The sequence below is a fragment of the Pinus tabuliformis genome, chromosome 3_2 (assembly GCF_031772625.1).
Source record: "Pinus tabuliformis cultivar Carrire ecotype Pingquan chromosome 3_2, CPIR1, whole genome shotgun sequence".
Lineage (NCBI taxonomy): Eukaryota > Viridiplantae > Streptophyta > Pinopsida > Pinales > Pinaceae > Pinus > Pinus tabuliformis.
The window spans coordinates 381136309-381158496 of NC_142302.1; positions in this window are offsets into that span (position 1 = coordinate 381136309).

Consider the following 22188-nt stretch of genomic DNA (forward strand, 5'->3'; position numbering starts at 1 on the left):
TGACTCAAGGTCAAAGAGACAAAACCCTAAAAGGAGTTTCAAGCCAATCTCAATAATTGTGTATGTGAAGAATAAATTCATAAAAGTGATACTAAGTTTCCAAAATTCAAAAGGCTCATTGTCCTACTTGTCTAAAACTTTTTTTATTTTTTTAACCAACTGGATCCCTTTGTGGTATATCCCTTTGTATTTTTTCCTATGCAAGATTATTTTTCATTGGATTCACCTTTGCAACATATACTTCTATGGAGTCCCCTATTGTGGAACCTATGATTAAACACTATGAGTGCTCCATTTGTGGGAACTATGAATGTGCCAAAGTAAGGTGACATATGATGTATCCTTCCCCTAGAATTGGAAAGTAGCACAAAACATTTCCCATACTTCTGATCAATAATGCATAAGTTACCACACTTTTATAAGTAACTACTAGTTCCCTGGAAATGGCTCTGTGGTTTGCATAAATTTATGCACTAATTACTAGAGTAGAACATCATGTGCATCATTTAGTGGTTTTGACAACTAGCCAGAAGTATGAGTGGGTCAGAAGTTCCACTAAACTATAGAAAACATGACTATTTCTACTACATATATTGGTCATAAGAAGAGAACCTATTTTACTGGTAAAATACATGAAGGGGATCATCTCACCCACCATTTTCCACTCATTGATGACATATACAAGTACTTAGCCCAACGAGGTTCCGCGTCACATGAATCTACTATTCTAACAAATTTGTTTCCTCCACTGTAGCAACAACTTGTGGTGGCCAATCCCCCACCCTCGCAAGGGGGAAATGTTGAAATCTCTTGAAAATGGGAGTTCTACCTCAAGTGCATTTGTTTATTTATGTGACAAAGACACTAATTTGCAAAATCAATATTGCAACTATGATGCATTAGGAAATATTCGTATTAAAAATAATCCATTGAGTTCACAAACTAGTTCCCTCTCCACATAGAGAAGCCACATGTTGACCCTATTCCATGTGTCCCGCATGTATTTTGAAGAAGTCCTCCAATATTTCCTATTACAAAGGAAGCCATTGTTGAATTCAATTAGTCACATTGACATATACGACACATTTCATTTGACATGGACCAAGAAATACCTAGGATTCCTCATCAAGTGCCTTTTCAAATTCAAGTTAAGTTGCATAGAATGAACATTTATGATTGTGTGGATGATGAAGGAGCCTCAATTTGTGTCATGTCTTCGTCTTATTGGAAAGCTTTGTTTTCTCCCTCTTTGGTTTCTTCCTGCACCATGTTGTAGGCATTTGATAGCCATTTATTTTAGCCAAAGGGAGTCATATCATCATTTCCCTTCGAGTTAGGAGGAAAATCTATCAATGTAGAAGTAAAGGTTTAGGATTCACCTTTGGATTACAACCTTCTATTGGGAGGAAATTAGACCTGTTGCATAATTGTAGTAGTCTCAATAGTTATTAGTCTCATCATGACGGTAAAACCAAACTTTCTTAAGTTTGTCCCTTTATTACACTACATCTTATCTAAATTAAATATTAAAATTAACAGCAAATGAATATAAATAATTAATATTATTATTTTAATTATTATTAAAATTTAATTATTATTAAAATTATCAATAATTATAATAATTAAAAAATACAAATTAAAAAAAAAAAAAAAAAAACTAAATACAAATTAAAAACAAAACATATTATTGAAACTATGTTTCATCCCCTCCGGATCTTGAAGCCTCCTACGTTGTGCCATCTCCTACTCTACTAGTCGAACCCTCCTACGCAGTGCCTCTAGATCTTGAACCCTCCTACGCCATTCCATCTCCAGCTCTCGAACCCCCCTACGTCATGCCATCTTCGGCTCTTGAACCCTCCTATGTTGCGCAAGCTCCTACTCTACTAGTTGAACCCTCCTACGTCGCGCCTCTGACTCTCCAACCCTCCTACATCGAGCAAGCTCTGACTCTCGAACCCTCCCACATTGTGCCATCTTTAGATATGAAGAAACTATATTTCATTCCCTCCTATGGCATGCCTCTAGCTATCAAACCCTCCTACCTCATGCCATCTATTACTCTTGAACCCTCCTATCACACGCCTCTGCCTCTCGAAGATCTAAATCTATATCTCAATATCTGGCTCTGGGACCCTCCTACATCGTGCCTCTAGCTCTCGAACCCTCCTACACTACACCTCCAGCTCTCGAAGATCTGAATTCGAATAGGATATCACTCTGTTGAAAGTCATCACTACAATTTGCATCTAGCTTGGATATTATTTCAAACCCCATTAAGGTAATCTAATTTCGGTTAACATTTTGAATCAAGCTTAGAATTTAATTTTAGTGTTTTATTTATATTCAATTTTTGCTATTATCTTTTGTAGCTACACAACCCCATTTGCAAATCCATCCAAGGATAAGCTGACACCACCTCGTTGGGAATGGGATCCCCCAAGGACAGTTTTGGGGCTAAAAGCCCATGTTTTGGTCAAATTTTGTAATAAACTTGTAAAAACTTTGCATTTTGTGGTCACGGAATGCGAAGGTGTCATAAGTCATAACGGGTTGTCTGCCCTTAGTTTTGTAAAGTAAAGTTGGCTGTAAAAGATCTACCCATGGTCCGTGAACCATGGGATTGTATAAAAAGAGCTAAGCTCTAAGTATTTTGAGAGTTATATCATAAAAAGAAGAAGATAGTCATAGCTCTGAAGTAGTAAGTCTAAGTTTCAGGTTGTAGCGTAGGTAGGGGCTCTACAGCTGAGTGCATAGAGGCCTAGGGTGGAAGCTTCCCTTGAGTGCATGGACCCCTGTAGCTATGTGCACAGGGTGGATAGAGTCTGTAATCACTTAAAGATATCAATAAAGAGAAGTATTCTACAATTTCTAAGTCTTTGTTCTAGTTATTGCATCTTGACGTGTTATGTATGAATTTCATTTATATTTCTTATATGATGCATGAATGTATGTCATTACGTTGGTTAAGTAAATGAAAGTAAGAACATCTGTTTACGTAGTGATAACTATGATTGTCTGACAAGATAAGACACTTAAAATAGTTATGGAATCTGCATGGTATGTTTCCATAGCAGCACGAAAGTACCTAAGCCACAGTTTAGGGTTGTGTGAAGGTCAATCGTACCCTTTCGCAGAGGTATTGAAGGGAGGAATAGAGGGCTCATCTGGCAAGCCCTAGAGCAAAGCGACCTATGTGAAGGCAGGAATAAAAGGAATAAAGCAACATCACGACCATCTCAGGGTGCAGAAATTTGGTTCCAGCATCCCCCCATATTGCTTCAGGTGAGACTTCAGACCGCACTTCGCGGGCTAATGCTGAAAGAGCCAGTAGTGTAGGGATTTGTTTGGCTAATTAACATTGAACCTGGGTCAGGCCCCAACAATCCAAAAAATGGTTCTATTGTCGGTACCGAAATCTGCATAAGATATGTGTGATGTGGTATCACTAGAATCCAACTAAGAAAGAGATTGGAGACTAGTTGGATAGGAAGATCCACAAATTCGTGGTGTAGGAGAATAGAAACCCATGACTGACAAAGGAACAGTGGTTGGACAGATACCTATATACAGAGATCCATGAAATATTTTTCTTCTCCTTTCCAGTTGAGCTATACGAGTGGATTGTGAAGCTAGCAGATAGCCAAGGAAGGTGGAAACTTAACGGTCCTATTATTTGGACCCTGGAGCTAGTACAGATATTGGAAGCATCTGAGGACAGGATCGCTGATGCTGTTGATCATTGGCTCGATCATGTCATAGGAGGATTTTTTACTAAAATTCGCAGTCGACACCTCAGTCAGCTACAACGAGGTAGAACAGCACTTTTTCAAAGGACCGCAAGGTAAGTACATGAAATCTTTGAATACCTGGATTAAAATGTTATTGTGTGAAAAATGGATTATAAATCTACGTTGATTTTCAGAGCTACGCGAAGCGGAAAATTTTACAGGAACGAAGGAAAAAAGGGTCCTGAATATAGTGCATTGATTTCACCTGCGTGAGGTGATGAAGAAGGGATAGCGTAGGCTTCCTCGCGAAGTGCTATTCAGTTAATAAGACAAGGATTCCCGCAACTACCACCTCCACCCACACCACCTCCAACTTCACCACCATTGCCTGCGACTTCACCCACACCACCTCCACCTCCATCGTAGTTCAATATGGAAAATTTAGTGAAGCTGCCTTTGTTCAAAGGCTTGGGAAATGAGGACCCATATCAATTTTGGTTCGTTTTGAAAGCTATATGGGAATCTTATTGTGTTACAAGTGATCACATGAAGAAGGCGAAATTGGTTAGTGCTCTACAGGATCGTGCGCTAACCTAGTACATCAAGTACTCTAATGATAACCCGAATGCAGGAGCGGAAGACGTCTAGACAACATTAAATAGAGAATTTAGTACGCCTAAATCTGAGGCACAATGGATTTTGGGGTTCAAGTAGATCGCGAAGCAGCCATGTGAGACACCTTAGGAATTAGATCAGAGGTTGAAGTGTAAGATCCGCGAAGATAACATGAACTTAACAGAAGGACAACATCGTGAATGGTTTGTGGCTTCGTTCCTGCCACACTTAAGGGTTGCGTTGCCGCAGCAGAAGATAACAACTCAGGTAGAGGCCTTGGAGATTGCCATGAGGCTGCATGAAACCCTGATACAAGATCCAAATTTGGGGGTTTAGCAAATCCATGCGCAATTGAAAAATATTTGCCTCGAGATGCAAAGCTTGAAGCAGGATAGAAGAGTTCGACCAGAGGTGCGCGAAGAGGTATGGTGCTTGAAATGCAAGGGTCAGGGGCATGACAAAGACCATTGCCCAGTATTTTCCAACTACATTGCAGGAGGAGGACCGATGCCTTTGAGGCTGGAAGCTCAAGCAGGACCAAGCACGGGACTTGCATTGTGGTACACTATATGTCAAGTAGCAGGAAAACATGCCACGGATAACTGTCATTTACTATAGAAATTTGTACAGATACCGCAGCAGTTGTTTTGTAACTTCTGTAGGTCGGTAGGACATCATGAGTGTAATTGAAAAAGTTATGAATTGATGATGGATAGAACATCCGCCTATAGGGTTCAGGCAGAAACGCAACCCCCTAACCAGAGTGCGGGGATGGCACAGATAGGATTTCAAGGTTGCAGACGAGGCAGAGGTGGAGAAGGACTTGTAAAAGGTCAAGGAGAGTTGATCTGCTACAATTGCAGAGGACCAGGACACTATGCCCGTGATTGCATTAACCCAACACGTCCGTCATGCAAGTATTTCACTCTGTTTGATCATGAAACAGAATATTGTCCTACACTGATAGCAAGGATACATGACAAAGGGCCGCTACCACCTCCGCTGACTCAGAACCTGTAGATGATGAGGTCTGAGCCACATGAAGAGGATTCAAACGTGAATATAGTGCTCCAAAGTGGAATCAAAACAGGAGATGACAAGGGGAAACAACATGAAGACAATACATGGGTTCACAAAGCTCCGACGAAGGAGGCTGAGTTCGATTTGGAGTGTTCTCATGAAACCTTCATGGAAGAAAAGAAGAGCTTCGCTGAGGCTTCCACCTTAGGGAGCAGGGATAAGCCTGATTAGGAGATGGACCCTTCTATGCTTACAACTTTCCTGGAGACCTGCATGAAGTTACTTCATGATAGCAAAGTTGTGAAGGGGCTACAGGAGCTGATAAACAGATGCACCGGAAACACTCAGAGTAAGTCACACGTAGTGCAAAAGATTGGCAAGCATAAAACAAGAATGGGGCCGGAGATGAGGCTGATTGCACAGATAGGATAATATGATATGGATCAAGTTATTTTGGACCTGGGGTCAGATGCAAACGTCTTACCGAAGCAGACTTGGGAATGGATGGGGAGACCTGCGCTGCAGTGATCTCTGATTCAGCTAAGGATGGTGAACCAGCAAAAGATCATCCCCATGGGGTGGCTACAAAGGGTGACTATAGATATTGAAGGTGTAAGCGTGCTCGCTGACTTTGAAGTAATAGAAATTGTAGATGACAACAACCCCTATCCTACACTCCTAGGAATTGACTGGGCTACTGATATGAACGGGGTAATCAATCTAAAGAAGTGAAAAATGATATTTGAGAAGAAATCGCTACGCATAATAGTACCCCTAGATCCTGCTGAAGGGTCACGCTATACTGAACCAGTCTGTGATTATGAGAGTGATGATGATATTGACTGTATCTATAAGATAACAGTGTGAGACCAAGATTGGGCGAATCCCACCACAGATGGACGAATTACATGGGATCGTGAGAGTTCCTGCACCTTAGACTCTAATGAAGAATTAGAGCACTAGCAGAATTGGTTACATGAAGTAACTACTCTGAGCTGTAACATGATGACCTGGTTGTTGCATTGTGTGTCGTTAGAGGTAAGTAATATTCCTACTTATGATGGCCTGAATGATGTAGATATCTTCTTGGATGCATTTGAAAGGGAGCTACCAGAAAAGTAGCGCTTCCAGGCATTTAACTGGGCACTATGCGCTATGCCCACAAGATGGTGGGGTACGCATAAGGGAAGCTTTGATGATTGGCGTGAATGTAGGAGGATGATGAGAACATGCTTTGGGAAACCGAAGGTGTGAATGGCATACAAGTATGATGGGCAGGATGATCCATGTGCGCATTTGGCCAAATGGGCTCAGGCTTATGGAGAGAAACCCCAACTTGAATGGGTGCACTTGTTCTGCCACACCCTAGACGTCGTCCTGATGAACTGGTACTTAGAAACAGAGCTTCGCCATGGTAAACGTGAATGGGATATTCTGCGAGAAGGATTCACAATGACATTCAGTTTTGAAGACGGGTTTGACTGTATTGATGAGGCGCTACAAGAGGTGAAAGCAACAATATTTAGGATACCACAAGATCCTTTGGCCCTGATTCAAGTTAAGTGGGCTACTCATCTGAGTCACACGTTAGAATGTTATAATGTAACCGCTAAAGAGGAGGATGAGGATCTATGAAAGATTAACATCCCTAAAACAGAAGGTCACCACAAGGTTGAGGGACCGTAGATTGAGAATCCTGATATAACTGCGCCGCTGAAAACGAAACAAGTAAACATTGGTATGGAGGCAGAGCCCAAATTCGCGAAGATTGGAGACTACTAGAACAATGCGACGATGGATAAGGTCATTGAATTACTCTTCGAATACCAGGATTTATTCCCTGCCAAGTTTACGGATCTGAAGGGGATAATCGGGGACCTAGGTGTTATGAAGATCACGTTGAAGCCCGATGCAAAGCCGGTTAAGCAAGGACCTTATCATCTCAATCCAAAGTATAAAGAGAAGGTTTGCTTAGAGCTAGACAAGATGGTTGTGCAGGCATCATTGAGCCTGTGGAAGAATCTGACTAGGTAAGCCCAATGGTGGTAGAGGAGAAAAAGAAGAAGGATGAAATAAGGATATGTGTGGATCTTAGAAATTTGAATGACGCTTGCATACATGATCCTTTCCCAACTCCGTTCACTGATGAAGTGTTGGACAATGTAGGTGGCCAGGAAGCATATTCCTTCACTTATGGTTTCTCAGGGTACCACCAGATCAAAATCACGCTGGAGGATAGAAGCAAGACAACCTTCGTGATTGATTGGGGTTGTTTCCAGTACATTGTAATGCCATTCGGATTGAAGAATGCGCTTGCTATTTTTTCGCACGTAGTCATTGTTGCGTTCAAGGAATTTATTCATAAGTTCCTGGAAGTATACTTTGATGATTGAACTATTTTTGGGCTGGTGAAATGCCATGTCGCCAGTTTACGCCTAATGCTAGATACTTGCCAAAGATACCAAATTGCACTCAAACTGAAGAAGTGCCTGTTTTGTGTTCCTATTGGGACCCGCTGGGTCATGTGGTTTGCAGACATGGAATAATGGTAGATCCCATGAATATCGTTGTGATACTGAACTTAGAAGCATCGAGGAGTGTGAAACGGTTGCGCGCTACCCTAGGACATACAGGATATTATAAAAAGTTCATCAAAGGCTATGCTCAGTGTTATCACTCAGAACTTTTCCCTAGAAGTTTTCAGAAGAAGGAAAGGACCCAGGTAACCACAAACCAATATTTTAAGTATAGGCTCTAGCCAACCTATGACTCAGAGAGGGCTCTCTCTATATGATTTAGCTTTGTTTGCTGGGATTTTAGGCTAGTTCTGAAGGTTCAGGGGGTTTTGATTTGTATTGAATGGTTGAATGGTGGAATCCTTAAAACAGATGGATAGACTGATGTCTTTGGACCATTGGGATATGAATTCAAAGGAGGGCAACAAAACTGGAATTAACTCACTAAAGGGAGTGTTCAAAGGGCAAGCTAGCGGAGTAAAGAGAAGCTCTTTAGGCCAGATGGGTGAAGTGATCTTAACTAGGGTGAGAGAGCACTTAAGAATTCTCATACCAGGATTAAAATGAGGAATAGAGGATAATCATGAACAAAGGGCAACTAAGAATCCTTTGCTATAGATTACAGGGAGACTACCTAAACTAAGGAGAAATCAAGAATTCCTTAACTTAGATAATTAGCATAAAACCTTAAAATGAATAATAGTTAAAATAGAGTGAAATGAAGCAAATTCTGAGATATCATTCCATATTATAGCATTCAAATTTCAGATACATTAAAGATTGTGGAAAATTTTTTAAATAAAAATAACAACACAAGAGAAAATACTTGTCTACACTTCGCTCTACACATGAATCCAGTGAAATGTCTTGTCTGTATTCATTAATCTAGCTTGTTGGTCCAAATAGTCATACAATAGCTTACATTCCTTGATCAAAAGGTCTATAGAAATGTCTAAGAAGCCACCCTACATACTTCAAATGGTGAAGTATTTATACAAAAACTATTACAAAATATCTCAAAACAAACTTGAGATTTATTCTAGGAAAGACAAATATCTTCTTGCTAGAAGATAGAGACAGTTATTGAAATGTTTCATGTTGTCCATTTTATTGTGGTACTGCTAGCTTTTATAGTTGGATTTGTAGCCCTTTATGCTAGCTTGCATTTGTGTTCTCTTACACTGGAATCTTCTTCAATTTTTACCTTTCACCTGATACTCTTTGACCCTGCGGTCCTATTTTCATCTATTTACCTAGCTGCTCTAATTTCACTGTGAAATAACTTTTTACTGTAAATTTCTCACAGTAAATCAATCATGTTTTCCCACCATTCTGCCTCTCCGGAATTACATATGAAGGGACTTAACTGATCTTTGATTTTGAAATTGGCCTTCTTCTTGGCATTAACAAAGTTGACCTCATCTGCATTGATGATCTGTCTGTAATATTCTAAGGCAAACAACCTCATGGGGAGGTATCTTGGCAACTTATATGGTGCAAGAAGGCAACCATATATTCTGATTTATATGTGGTTTTGGTAAAGGTACCAATCTCCCACTTTGGTTTGCTTGGAAAGCTGGAGGACTCTTTTTATCTCTGGACTTATCCTAGGTGGAGGATTTCCAATGAGCATAGTCATGATTGGATACACAAAAGAATCTATGAAGTCAAAGTATGTATAAGGTGATCTATACTCATGGAAAAGTGGGGTCCAAAAAATGACAGATCTAGGCTGGCCCCTGGTGTCAAGCTTCTGGAGAGTAAAAGGAAACTTATCAGACTGAAAATATAAAAATAGATGGTACAATACAGAGGAGTATTTGAATACTCTCTCATTGCCCATTCTTGTGAACTGCTCATGCATTCTATCAGCTATGAAATTGGCAAAGTCATATGTGATTGTAGGAGGCTGCCCTGGGGTATAAATGGACATGAAGGCAAGAATAAGTTCATCAATGTATTCACTAGTAGAGTAACCCAAAACATAGGATATCATGGTTACAATGTTCTGGCCCCATTGAGAGAAAATAGTTGATACATATGGATGGGGGTCCTTAAGGATGTGCTTTTCCTCTCTAATGAAGGTTTGAAACAACTAGGCCAATATTGATGGGCTTAGCTTGGGATACTGGTCCAACAGGTCTCCAATTGAGAGTGGGGTTAGGTTTGGCCCTGGTTGGAACTGTAGCATTTCATTAATGGACTCAGTTGTGATAGTGAATAGAACCTTCTGGTCATGAGACATTATGGCTCTATGGCTGGGAACGTAGCAAGCATAGCACATATGAATAATTTCTAAAAATATATGAACTTGGGGGAACTAGTATATGCGTAAATTGGACTCCCAGAGGCAAATATCATCTGTATGGTTCTGGTATCTATCTTTGCTTAAGCAACAGATTTTAAGCAGGAGCTCTATTGTAGTTGTGTCTTTGATTTGAAAATCCCTATCAGCCAGGGGAAGGTGGTCCAGGTCTAAGTGTAGAGTGGTAATAGGTCTAACGTCCATAGACAGAGGGGAAACAATAATTCATTTCTTGTGGATTTGAATTATGCTTTGGGGTGCTTTATCAGAGGTTTTGAGACTTTTCAGAGGGTTTAGGTGAGCATTTTATAAAATTGGCAGTATTCTTACTTCAATTTTTAACCTTAAAACACTGCACAGGCTAAAGGTTTTGAAATTTACAGGCGTAAGAGGTAATTCATGGTGAAATACCTAGAATTGGGCTAATTGGTTCTAAAATGGTGTTTCACAGCAGCTGTAGTGGTTGGTGTGGTCTTGGTACGATTCTGAAAAGGTTGGTTGCGCTGTCTGCAACGTCTTCCGGAGCGGAATTGGAAGTCTGAGGGTAATTTCAACATTTATAGTGGTAGTAATGGTTTACATAGCTTACAAAGAGAATGTGCGGAAAAAGGGCGAAAGAGGGCTTCGCGGACTTTTTTAAAGAAAATGATTAATTTTGGCAGGTTTCACTTTCAGATGAACAATTGACGGTTTTTTGGTTGAGCGAGGGAAATGGTTTTGGAGGGTCGTGGCGGTTTTCGGGAGGGGTTACCCGATGCCATACATTTTCTAACACGTAGCATCAGGGGCCGAAAGAAAATCCACATTATCAGGTGGTTATTGTTCATCCATCGAGCGTGGCCGATATGGTTGTGCGCCATTGGATGTGGGGGAGGGATGATCAATGGTATTCAGGAGGCAAAGTTGTGTGGGGGAAATGACAAGAGTTTGATGGGGGGCCTAGGGATTTAACTATGGCAATTGTGGATTAGTTTAGGGACTAATCCTAGGTTATGCGATCATGCTGGGCTTAATGAGGGATTAGGGAGTTGGGTGAGGCCGATGCGAGACTAACTTAAGTTTTACCGGGGTTAGGTAAATTAAATGAAGTTATATCGGGATAAGGGGTATTTTATATAGTTTTTATGAAAATTAAGGATTGGGGGTACTTTATATAGGGAATTAATTTAATACGGGATAATGGGGGTTTTGGAGAATTTATATAATAATATTAGAAATTAATATGAAATTGCAATGGCGGAGTGGGTTTTTCCTTAGTACAAGGGTAAATTAAACATTTGTGCACTCAACTTTATACTTAGGAAAAAGGATTTTTTGTGGGTTTTTTTATATGAAAAGGGTTTTACAAGGGGGTTCCCACTTTTCCTAGGTAAATGATGTCAACCATAGGAAAGTATGATTTTATTAGGGAAATGAGGGGAAATGAAGGGAGATGATTTTTTTATGAATGGGGTTCTAGCACATGTGCTTAAAGGTCATCAAGCCGAGGGTCTGGTCCCTCCAAAAGTCAAATAAATGCTCTGAGCCCCTTTGACTTGTAGTATTTGAGCACTAGAACTTGTTTATGGGAAATTAGTATAGTAAAGGGGTGAAATGAATGAGGGGATGTTAAATAAACCATATTGTGAACCATTGTCTTTTCTTTGTTTACTGCTTATGCTCATTTGAAAGATGCATTTAAACATGAGTAATCACTTGACATTTGTGCTTTTGTGTAATCACATGATACTTCTACAACCTTTCTACTACTTACCCATTTATTCATCCTACTATTTTTTCTTCACTTTATTTGGGTGCATTTAGGCTAGAAAACCCTTATCAATATTTTCCTTTTCTTTACAAAGTAAACTATCTAATTCTAATATTATATCATCCAAGGGCTCAGTTTAAACTGATGAGCTCCTTTTATTTACTCTACCTATCTAATGATCTGCCAAGATTAAACTGTTTGGTCAGATTTTATTCAATAACTATAAACATAAAATTCAAAGCATGGTATAATCAAGATTAAACAGTTTGATTACCATGGATTGTGGCATGAGTAACAAGTTTCACACAATCATTTATTATGCATAAAAGTAGATACTAGTGGTATTTTGACTTGCTCACTTTCATGGTCTCTTTTTGTTTTTTGGGGTTCATATATTTTCATTTTTTGGACCTTTTCTTATTCTTTTTGTCCTTTGATTATTCTTTTAGGACATACCCTCTTTACATTTTTTAATTTTTTAATATGGAAAACATTTGCAGAAAGCAAAGGTATGTATAATATTACAAGGATTAACCTTAGTCATTCAAAATTATGACTCCTATTGGTATAGGAACCTAACAGTGGCTCCACTTGGGGATGGCATTTTCTAGCGAAATGTCAAGAACTTTCTATATCAGTGGCCTCTGAATTGTTGTTGATGTTACCTTGTAAAGTGTTCCTCTATGCATCTACATTATTGATACTTATTGCAGTAGATCTTTCAAAGCTTAGGGCCTTCTCTTCAGGCTTCAACTTCAAAAATCACCATCCAATCCAAACTAAACTTTTGAAAATAGAATATGTACAAATGGGAAATGAAAATTAGTAACTAGGCTCAAAGTAATGTTTTAGTATTCGACCGTTCACTAGCCCACCTTATGCTTCGGTACCATCCATTTCTCTCAGGAAGAAAGCATTATTACCTCTAAAAGCGTAAATGACATATGGGCCTTTCCATAGGAAATCAAATTTCCCATGTTTACCTTTGTCTTACCTCCTTGAATCCCACTTGAGCACAATGTCACCAAGGTAGAAATCTTTAGCCTTGGTTCTTTTATCAAAAACCTTTTAACCCTTTCCTGCACAACTTGAGACCTAATGTAGACCTCTTCTCTGGTTTTTTGCAGGTGAATTGTTTGGTTGATTCTTCTTTGGATACTATTGGGTTCAACCTACAATTCTTGAAGTATTTTCATTACTAGTACTCCCAAAGAGGATGGAAAGACAACTTCCATCCCATAAACTAGCTGATAGGGAGAGGTACCAATTGATTTCTTAGTAGTCAATCTATCTGCCCATAAGGCATTGACTAGCTTTTTATTCCAAGTCTTCTTATTATCCTCTAGTAACTTCTTGATGATGTTTACTAGGCTTTTGTTTGAGGATTTTGCCAGTCCATTTCCTTGAGGGTAAAAGGTTGTGGAATGGCCCAGGGTTATATGATACTTGTTGCAGAAATCTATCAATATTTTGGATTTAAAGGCTGTTGCATTATCAATAATGAGCTTACTTGGACATGCAAATCTTGATAGAATATTTGTTTCAAGGAAGGCTATGATAACAGTGTATGTGGCTTGCCTTGAAGATATGGCCTCTATCCATTTTGTGAAATAGTCTGTGGATGTGAGGATCCATTTGTGCTAGGCAGAGGAGGGTGGGTGAATTTCACCAATAAAGTCTAAACCCCAATGTTGAAAAGGTATTTTAGTAGAGATTGGCTTGAGGGGTAAAGGTAAAAGCTTTTTCTTTCCCTCAAAAATTTGACATTTGTGACAGGAGGTCACATATTTCTTGACATCAGAAAACAAGGTAGGCCAATAAAAACTAGCTCTAAGGATTTTATCTGCAGTGGTCTTCCAGTAAAGGTGTCCTCCACAGTCACCTGCATGAAACTCTTGTAAAACTCTTTCAGATTCATCTTTTAACAAGCAATTAAGAAGAATATGTTCATGATCTCTCCAAAACCAAACAGTGTCTAATATACAAAATTTCAAGGGTTTCATCTTTAAAAACCTACTTTTAGTCCTAGATAATTCAGGAGGAGCTTGTAAGTTCTGTAAAACATAAATAATATCAGCATACCAAGGTGATCCAATAAAGGTCTGGATAATTAGTGGAGTCGCCATCTCCTCTCCATCATCTATTGCTGCAATAAAGTTTATATCCAAAGCCTGACAGGTTGATTCAGCCATGAGTTTGGCTAAACCATGGCCCTTGATTAACTTAGTAGGTTTGATTTCTATATCATACTCTAAAATAGTAGCAATCCACTTTCCCCTCTTTCCATCTGGACCTTCCTGAGTTAGGATGTCTTTGACTACTGAATTTGGAATGTAGGCCACTATATGAGAATATAAAATGCATACCCTGAAATCCTTAATGGCTTTGACTAAAGCCAATGCTTGTTTTTCCATTATATTGTATTTTAAGGGGGCATCTCTCAGGGCTTTGCTAAAGAAAGAAAAAGGTTGTTCATAGCCCTAGTCATTTTTCTACAATAGAACTGCAGTTATTGTGTGCTCAGAAGCAAAGGAAAAAAGCAGGGTTTTACGGGATCTGGAAAACTCCTTTCAGAAGGTGTAGGAACGTTTTATTGTATCACATCTCTTAATGGATTCTGGGCGGCGTGTAGAGCGGGAGAAGGAGCTTGATAATGAATCTGTGGACTTAGAACAAGCCCTCGAAGATCTTCTTGCTTATTGGGGTCATGAAGTCTCTGAGAAAAACCTGCAAATCTTTTTTCCAAATAGCGCAGTGGACCCTGTTCTGCCTACAGGGCAAGTGGAAGGAGGGGGGTCGAAAAAAATCGCACAGAAAAAAGGAAATGCATCAAACCCTTCATCGATAAGGACGCCCCCTGCCTGACGTGGTCTTCATCCAGTGAAGAGGAAGGCAGGGATCCGAAAGGCTTCAGAGTAAAGGAACAAAGGAGAGTAGCCAATGCACCTGAGTTATTGGTTGATAGGGCGATTGGGAGGGTTTTTGCAGAAAACAGAGTCCATGTCGCAAGAAGCTCTGAGCTACATGAGACAGAGGAAACAAGTGCTCATGGAAAGAATAATCCAGGAGAGGGAGGAACTCAGATGGGGACGTGGGAGGGAAGAGAAAGAAGAACAAACCAATCAGGAAAAAGGAGGAGCGGCCTAGTTGCGTGTTTGGAGTGGATATTAGTATAGATCAGGCAATGGAAGCCTCGGAAACCTTGTTAGTCGGCAGAGTTCATGGCAGAAAGTTCTCGGTTGACTCCATCAAGGACTGGGCGCAGGCTGAATGGAAAGAAGCTCCGGGATAGCCAGTAGAGATCAAGAATCTGGTCAGAGGCTGGTTCTGCATTAGATTCGGCCAAAAGGAGCATGCAGAATGGGTGCTGGACAAGCATTGGAGTTTCGGAAAAAGGCCAATCCTATTCAGAAGGTGGACGCCCCTGTTTGATGCTCAGAAAGAAAAGACGGTGGAGTCACCAGTATGGATCAAACTTCCGGGTCTTCCCATGCAATTCTGGACGGACTCGGCCTTCACTTCGATTGGCAATACCTTGGGGAGGTTTCTAGATATTGATAGATCTTATCTTAGAACTCATGGCTGGAGTGTCGCTCGTATACTGGTAAGTTTAAATCCCAGAGATGGGTTGGCGGATGCTATGAACCTGAAGTATAGAAGCCTAGAGTTCCTTCAGACCCTGGACTATGAAGATCTCCCTTTCAGATGCCATCGTTGTCACAATTATGGACATCTGGCTCGGGAGTGTCCTCTAGGTCACAGGCGCCGTCGAAGACAAAAGAGAAAAGGAAAAAACCTGGAGGTTAATCAGTGGTTGTCTTCCCAGAAAGAAGGGGTTCCATTAGAGGAGAGCGGTCTACAGGCAGAAGTTCAGGGGTCGGATCCAGAGCAAGTGAAGGAAGTTGAACAGGAACAGCCTAGGTTTCTAGCAAGTGACTCTGTCTCAACTCTGATGTCTCGCATGGGAACTGCAGTATTTTCTAAAATGGCAGGGGTGGCCCAGGCTAGTCCGCTTCAATACCCTCCCTTTTCCATATGCTCTTCTTTTGATGTATCTCAATCATGCTGTGATGAGGCTGGACCCCTTAGGCAGCTCGTGGATGATCTGTCGATCTTGAGGCAGGGCCTAGACACTTCAGACAGTGTAATTATGACTATCCCACCTTCTCCAAAGCTGACCTCTAGTCCCACGGATGCTGCCTTACTTTTTCCTCCCAGCGTTTGGAGTCCTGAACCCCCCTACAATCTCAGATCATTGGCATCCAGAAAAAGGAAAGGGCTTATTGTGGGAGGTCTGGATTCGGACATGGTGTCAACAGGACCGAGGAAGACAAGAGGAAGGAAATCAAATCTGACGAAGGCACAGTTGAAGGCTGTCATTGATATTGCCGGCGGGAAATAGATGTCCCTGCCAGGGGTGCTTAGAGCAAAGCGGACACCCCCAGAGGTTACCCGATGATCATTTTATCCTACAACAGCAGGGGTTTAGCTAGTCTGCCCAAAAAGCTAGCTCTGAAGGAACTGGTCAGGACCAACAAACCTGACATTCTTCTGATTCAAGAAACACTTGGGAAGGGGGAAGAAGTTATAGGTTGGCTCATCAAGCTCTTTCTGGGTTGGACCTTCCACGCTATTGATGCAAATGGCCATTCAGGAGGAGTGGCTCTAGGTTTCAACGCAAAGGTACTTTGGGAGATCTCCTCTTGGGGATTGGAAAATGTTTTGGCAGTCGAACTTTATTCCAATGAACTTTGCATCCCTTTACATATTCTAAATGTTTATGGTCCAGTTTTGGATCGGGAGAACTTCTGGAATGCTTTCTTTGCAAAGTCTTTTATGTCGCACCCAAATCTTATAGTTGGGGGAGATTTTAATTTTTCTTTGGGGATGTTAGAATCGTGGGGGGTCAGAGCCAGGGCTGATCCCCTCACCGATTTTTTTCAAAATAAATTGGCCTCATCGCACATGGTGGATGTCCCTCTACTCAAGATGCGCCCGTCATGGAGGAATCGTAGAATTGCAGAAGAATGGGTGGGAAAGAAACTAGATCGATTTCTGCTTGGTGAATCGATGGCAGAAAATTTACAGGCTTATAGACATTGGGTTGGGGAAGGTGGTCTATCGGATCATTTCCCAGTCTTTCTGGAAGTGAAAGGGGCTTTCACCAAACCGGGCACCCCTTTCAAATTTAACGCCTCTTGGCTTTTGGATGCAACTTATATCAGTTTATTCCACAACACTTGGAAGAAAGATGCATTCAGTGAAGATGAGAGCCGCAGTCAAAATCTTATGGATAATCTAAAAAGGATGAAGGCCGCCTCTAAACAATGGGCCCTTCAAAAGAAACTGAAGGATGAAGCAATGCTGGAAACTGTAAATTCTGAGATTGCGCTCTTGGAAGATCTAGGTGGAAATGGTTATGGAACAGCTGAAGCTCGGGATAGATTACAAGAGTTGGAAAGAGAAAGGAGGAGGATCCTTCATCAAAAAGAGGAAAGCTGGCGTTTAAAAAGTAGAGCGACCTGGTTGCAGGCGGGGGACGACAATACCAAGTTTTTTCAGAATTACGCAAGAGGGAGGAAAAATTCCAACACTATCTGGGAAATGGAGAAAGACAATGGTGAGCAGGCGCGCTCTTTTGAAGATCTGGCCTCCTTAGGGGTAGATTTCTTTAAGAATTTGTACAAAGCGACAGAGGAAATCTCTATTGCAGAGGTTATAAGAGTTGCGCAGTTCTTCCCAAGGTTCATAGAGGAGGAAGGAAATGAATCTATAATGGCGCCTGTTACAAAGGAGGAGGTTGAAGACATTCTCAAGTCAATGCAAAAGGACAAAAGTCCAGGCCGTGATGGCTGGACCGTGGAATTTTTCCAACACTTTTTTGAATTCATTGGAGACGAGCTAGTGGCAGTCGTTGAAGATTCCAGACGTACAGGTACAATTCCAAATCCTTTCAATGCCACTTTTCTGGCCCTTATTCCCAAATCGGATCTTCCGGTTTCTTTTGATGAATTCAGGCCTATCTCTTTGTGCACCTGTGTGTATAAAATTATTGCAAAAGTTATCTCCTCTAGACTTAAACCAATCCTCTCTAGAAATATTTCACCAGAGCAGTTTGGATTTCTAGACGGCAGGCAAATTCATGAAGCCGTCGGAGTTGCGCAAGAAACTCTTCATAGTCTAAAAATTGGAAAAAAAAAGGGGTCGTGGTGAAAATCGATCTGTCAAAGGCTTATGACAGGATCAGCTGGCTGTATCTCAGGATTTTGCTAACTCATCTGGGTTTTAGGTATGATTTTGTGAGATGGGTGATGAGTTGTGTTTCCTCTTCTTCCATAGCAGTGCTGATCAATGGAGCGGCCTCTAGTTTTTTTAGCCCCGAGCGTGGCCTACGCCAAGGCTGTCCGCTCTCTCCACTTCTGTTTTTGCTGGCAGCAGACGGCATCAGCCTTATGATTCAAGACGCTAAAAGACAAGGGACTCTCAAAGGCATTGAAGTGGCGGTAAACTTGTGGGTCACCCACCTCCTCTTCGTGGATGATATTCTCCTGTTCAACAATGGAAGTCTAGAGGACTGCAGGACGCTAAAGAAGCTTTTGGACCTATTCCTGAAGGCTACAGGTCTATGCATTAATGAGAGAAAATCCACTATCACCTGTGCTGGAATGCCCAGAGAGCATGTTCGCAGAGTGGAACTGGTTCTAAATTTTGAATTCAAATCGATGGAGGATGCCTTTAAATATTTGGGGTTCTATTTGAAGCCTGACAATTACAGGATAAAAGACTGGAAATGGATACTTGTAAAAATTGAATCCAAGCTGAAACACTGGAGTTTCAAGTGGTTGTCCAGGGCAGGAAGGCTAGTGTTAATCAAATCTGTTCTGATGGCAATCCTAGTGTATTGGGCTAGTTTGACTTGGGTTCCTAAAGGAATCTTATCCTCAATCAACAAACTATGTAGCAGATTCTTGTGGGCGGGGTCTAAGTCGGAGAAAGTTACCCCATGGATTGCTTGGGATAAAGTGGCTCGACCCAAAGAGTGGGGAGGTTGGGGTATAAAAAATCTTGAATGCTTCTCTAAATCTCTTGCAGCAAAGCTCAGCTGGAGGCTCATTTCTACGGAGAATCTGTCGACTTCTGTTTCTAAAAGAAAATATATTGATCTGCTAACAATTCTAGATTGGATCAGATTGCCACAAAAGAAATGCAAAAACTCCTCGGTGGTCTGGAAAGCTGTGGTCGCCTCTGTCACAGTTATAGAGAAGGGTTTGGCTTGGAGTGTGGGGGATGGAACTCAGGTCAGGCTGGGTAGAGATCCTTGGGTAGGTTGCACTGAGATTTTCTCCCTTTCACAGGGTTTGGTTTCGGCTTTAAATGATAGAGGGCTATACACGTTAAATCAGGTCGCTGATCCTAGGGCTTCATCCATTTGGAGTCAAGGATGGATTCAGGGAAGGGACTTATGTTTGGAGGAAGAATCGCTGGAGGAATGGGATCAGTTCAGAAGGGATCTTCTCAATTCCTCAGTCCGGCTCTCAGACTTCCAGGATGAACTCAGATGGGTCTTTGCCCATAATGGGCTTTATTCTCCAAAGATGGGCTACAAATGGATGATGTCTCAAAAAGGATGGGAGATTCCGGAATGGTGGTTTAAACCGCTCTGGAAACTAAAAGGGCCTGCCAAATCGAGATTGTTTTTCTGGTGTGTTTTGCTCCAGAAAGCCCCTACGTGGGACGTTCTACAAAAAAGAGGTAGGATTGGTCCTGGATGGTGCCCGCTCTGTAAAGATAGTGATGAGTCTGCTCAGCACCTGTTCCTTTTCTACCCCTTTAACTCCTGTCTTTGGGCCGAAATGTTAAGGCTTCTAAAAATCCCTTTCAGATGGGAAGGGCAGGGGCTCTTGGAAGCTTGGCAGAAGTGGTGGAATGAAGCAACAAACAACAGAGAGAGATCAATTCCTCTGATCGTTACCTGGGGGACCTGGCTTGCAAGGAATCAAGCTATATTCAAGGACTCCGTTTTACCAATAGGTCGCCTTGCAGTTGAAGGAGCTGCAATTTTTGAAAGTATCCCGGTTCCTCTGGATTCTCCTCCCACCAGAGTTGTTCGACAAGAAATTATCAGATATTCAATGTCGTGGGCTTATTTTGATGAAGCCTCAGATATTAATGGACGCTGTGGGGCTGGGTTGATCATTCATTTATCAGAGGTTAAGGTTGTAAAAGATTCTGTCGGTCTTGGACAGGGCTCCAATAATTTTGCCGAATTGAAATCTCTGCACTTCCTTCTTTGCTGGCTAATTCTTAGGAATGTGAGAGACGTCCAGATCTTTGGGGATTCAATGAACGCTGTAAAATGGTTTAATGGGTCTCATCAATGCAGGAACTTCACCTTGCTCCCTCTGCTTAGAGAAGTCCTTCGTCTAAAAGGACGTTTCTCGGAGATCTCTCTGAGTCATATCTATCGGGAAAGAAATTTCGAAGCTGACCGCCTTTCAAAAGAGGGGGTTGATCATGATTCGGGGTCTTGGTATGTTCTGGAGGAAGAAAATGGGCTGGTTCGGCCACTCGAACCGCCTATTTTCATTTAATTTCTTCTTACAGGTTCTGGTTTTGTCCATGTACATAGTTTTCCTTCTGTATATACCTCTTTTACTTACAGTTTTCGCCACGGTCCCTGGGCTGTTTTCCTTCCCTACAGGAAGTCCGGGACGTGGTGTTCCCTCTCTTGTTTTTCGACCTACATTGACGGCGCTGAATACTGTTTACTCTTCTGGTCTCACGTCCACATCGTGGATCTCTCCTATCTGTGTGATTCATTCCCCGGAGGTTTGGTCCTTCTGTTGGTGGCGTGTTGTGCCCCTTAACGAGCAGCTGAAACTGGAGCTCATATGCTCTTTAGGATTTTTTCCTTTCAGGAACGACTACGTTTCTCCCTTCGCGGCGAAATTCAAGTCGTTCTGTAATCTTTTGATTTACTCTGTAACATTCTATTTATAATAGAAAGTTCGGCTTTTTTTCCGTGGAAAAAAAAAAGAAGCAAAGGAAAATAAGATGAAATCTTTGTCAAATTTAGGACTAATTAACACAGGTGTTTTAGTTAAGGCCAGTTTAATGTCTTCAAAGGATTTTTTAGCCTCAACAGTCCATTTTATGGTCGAATCTTTTTTCAGCATATTGTTAAGTGATCTAATTAATTCTGCTAGATTAGATATAAATCTTCTAAGAAAGTTAATTTTTCCTAAAAAAGCTTGTAATTCTCTAATGTTCCTTGGGTGTTGTATTTGCAAGATGGCTTCTATTCTCGCAGGGTCTATTCTTATGCCATCTTTTGAGATTATGTGACCTAACAACTTTCCTTCTTCTAACCCAAACAAAGACTTCTTGGGGTTTAAGGAGATTCCAAATTTCCTGCATTTAATAAAAACTTGTCTTAGATGATCCAAATGTTGATTGTCAGATTTTGAAAAAAAAGTAATGTCATCTAGGTATATCACAAGGAAATCATGAATTTCTTTTGCAAAGGCTATATCCATAGCCCTCTGGAAAGTGGCTCCTGCATTCATTAGACCAAAATGCATTTTCACATACATAAATGTGCCCCAAGGAGTAGTGAAGGCAGTCTTAGGTTGGTCATCTGGATGAACCAAAATTCGATTGTAACCAGAAAACCCATCCAACAATGAGATTCTAGTTGATCCAACTACCCTTTGTAAAATGTGATCCATTTTGGGGAGAGGGTAATTATCTTTTAGCGACACTTTGTTGAGGTTTCTGAGATCCACATAGAGTCTGATCTCACCAGTTTTCTTCCTAGTTGGCACTAATTTTGAGACCTAATCAGAAAACCTGATTGGTGCAATTATTTTGGCATCATACATCCTCTAAATTTCTTTTTCAATTGAAGGTAATAAGACAGGATTAATCCTTCTAAGTTTTTGTCTGAAAGGCTTTTGATTTTCTTTAATAGGGATTGTGTGCTGGATGATGTTGGTGTCATAGGATTTGAGGTCCTCATAACTCCAAGCAAAAACATCCTGAAATTCTTTCAACAACTCAATGTATTTTACTTTTTCAATGGGAGGTAATGATTTTGAAAGTTTGATTAGTTTAGGATTTTCACTGGTGCCTATATTACATTCCTCTATATCAGACCTTACTGGTTCCATTTTAGGTTTCCTAGGAACATCATTTGAATCAAATAAATCTTCTAGAGGGGTTAATCCCTTTGGTAAGAAGTTATCCTTGAGA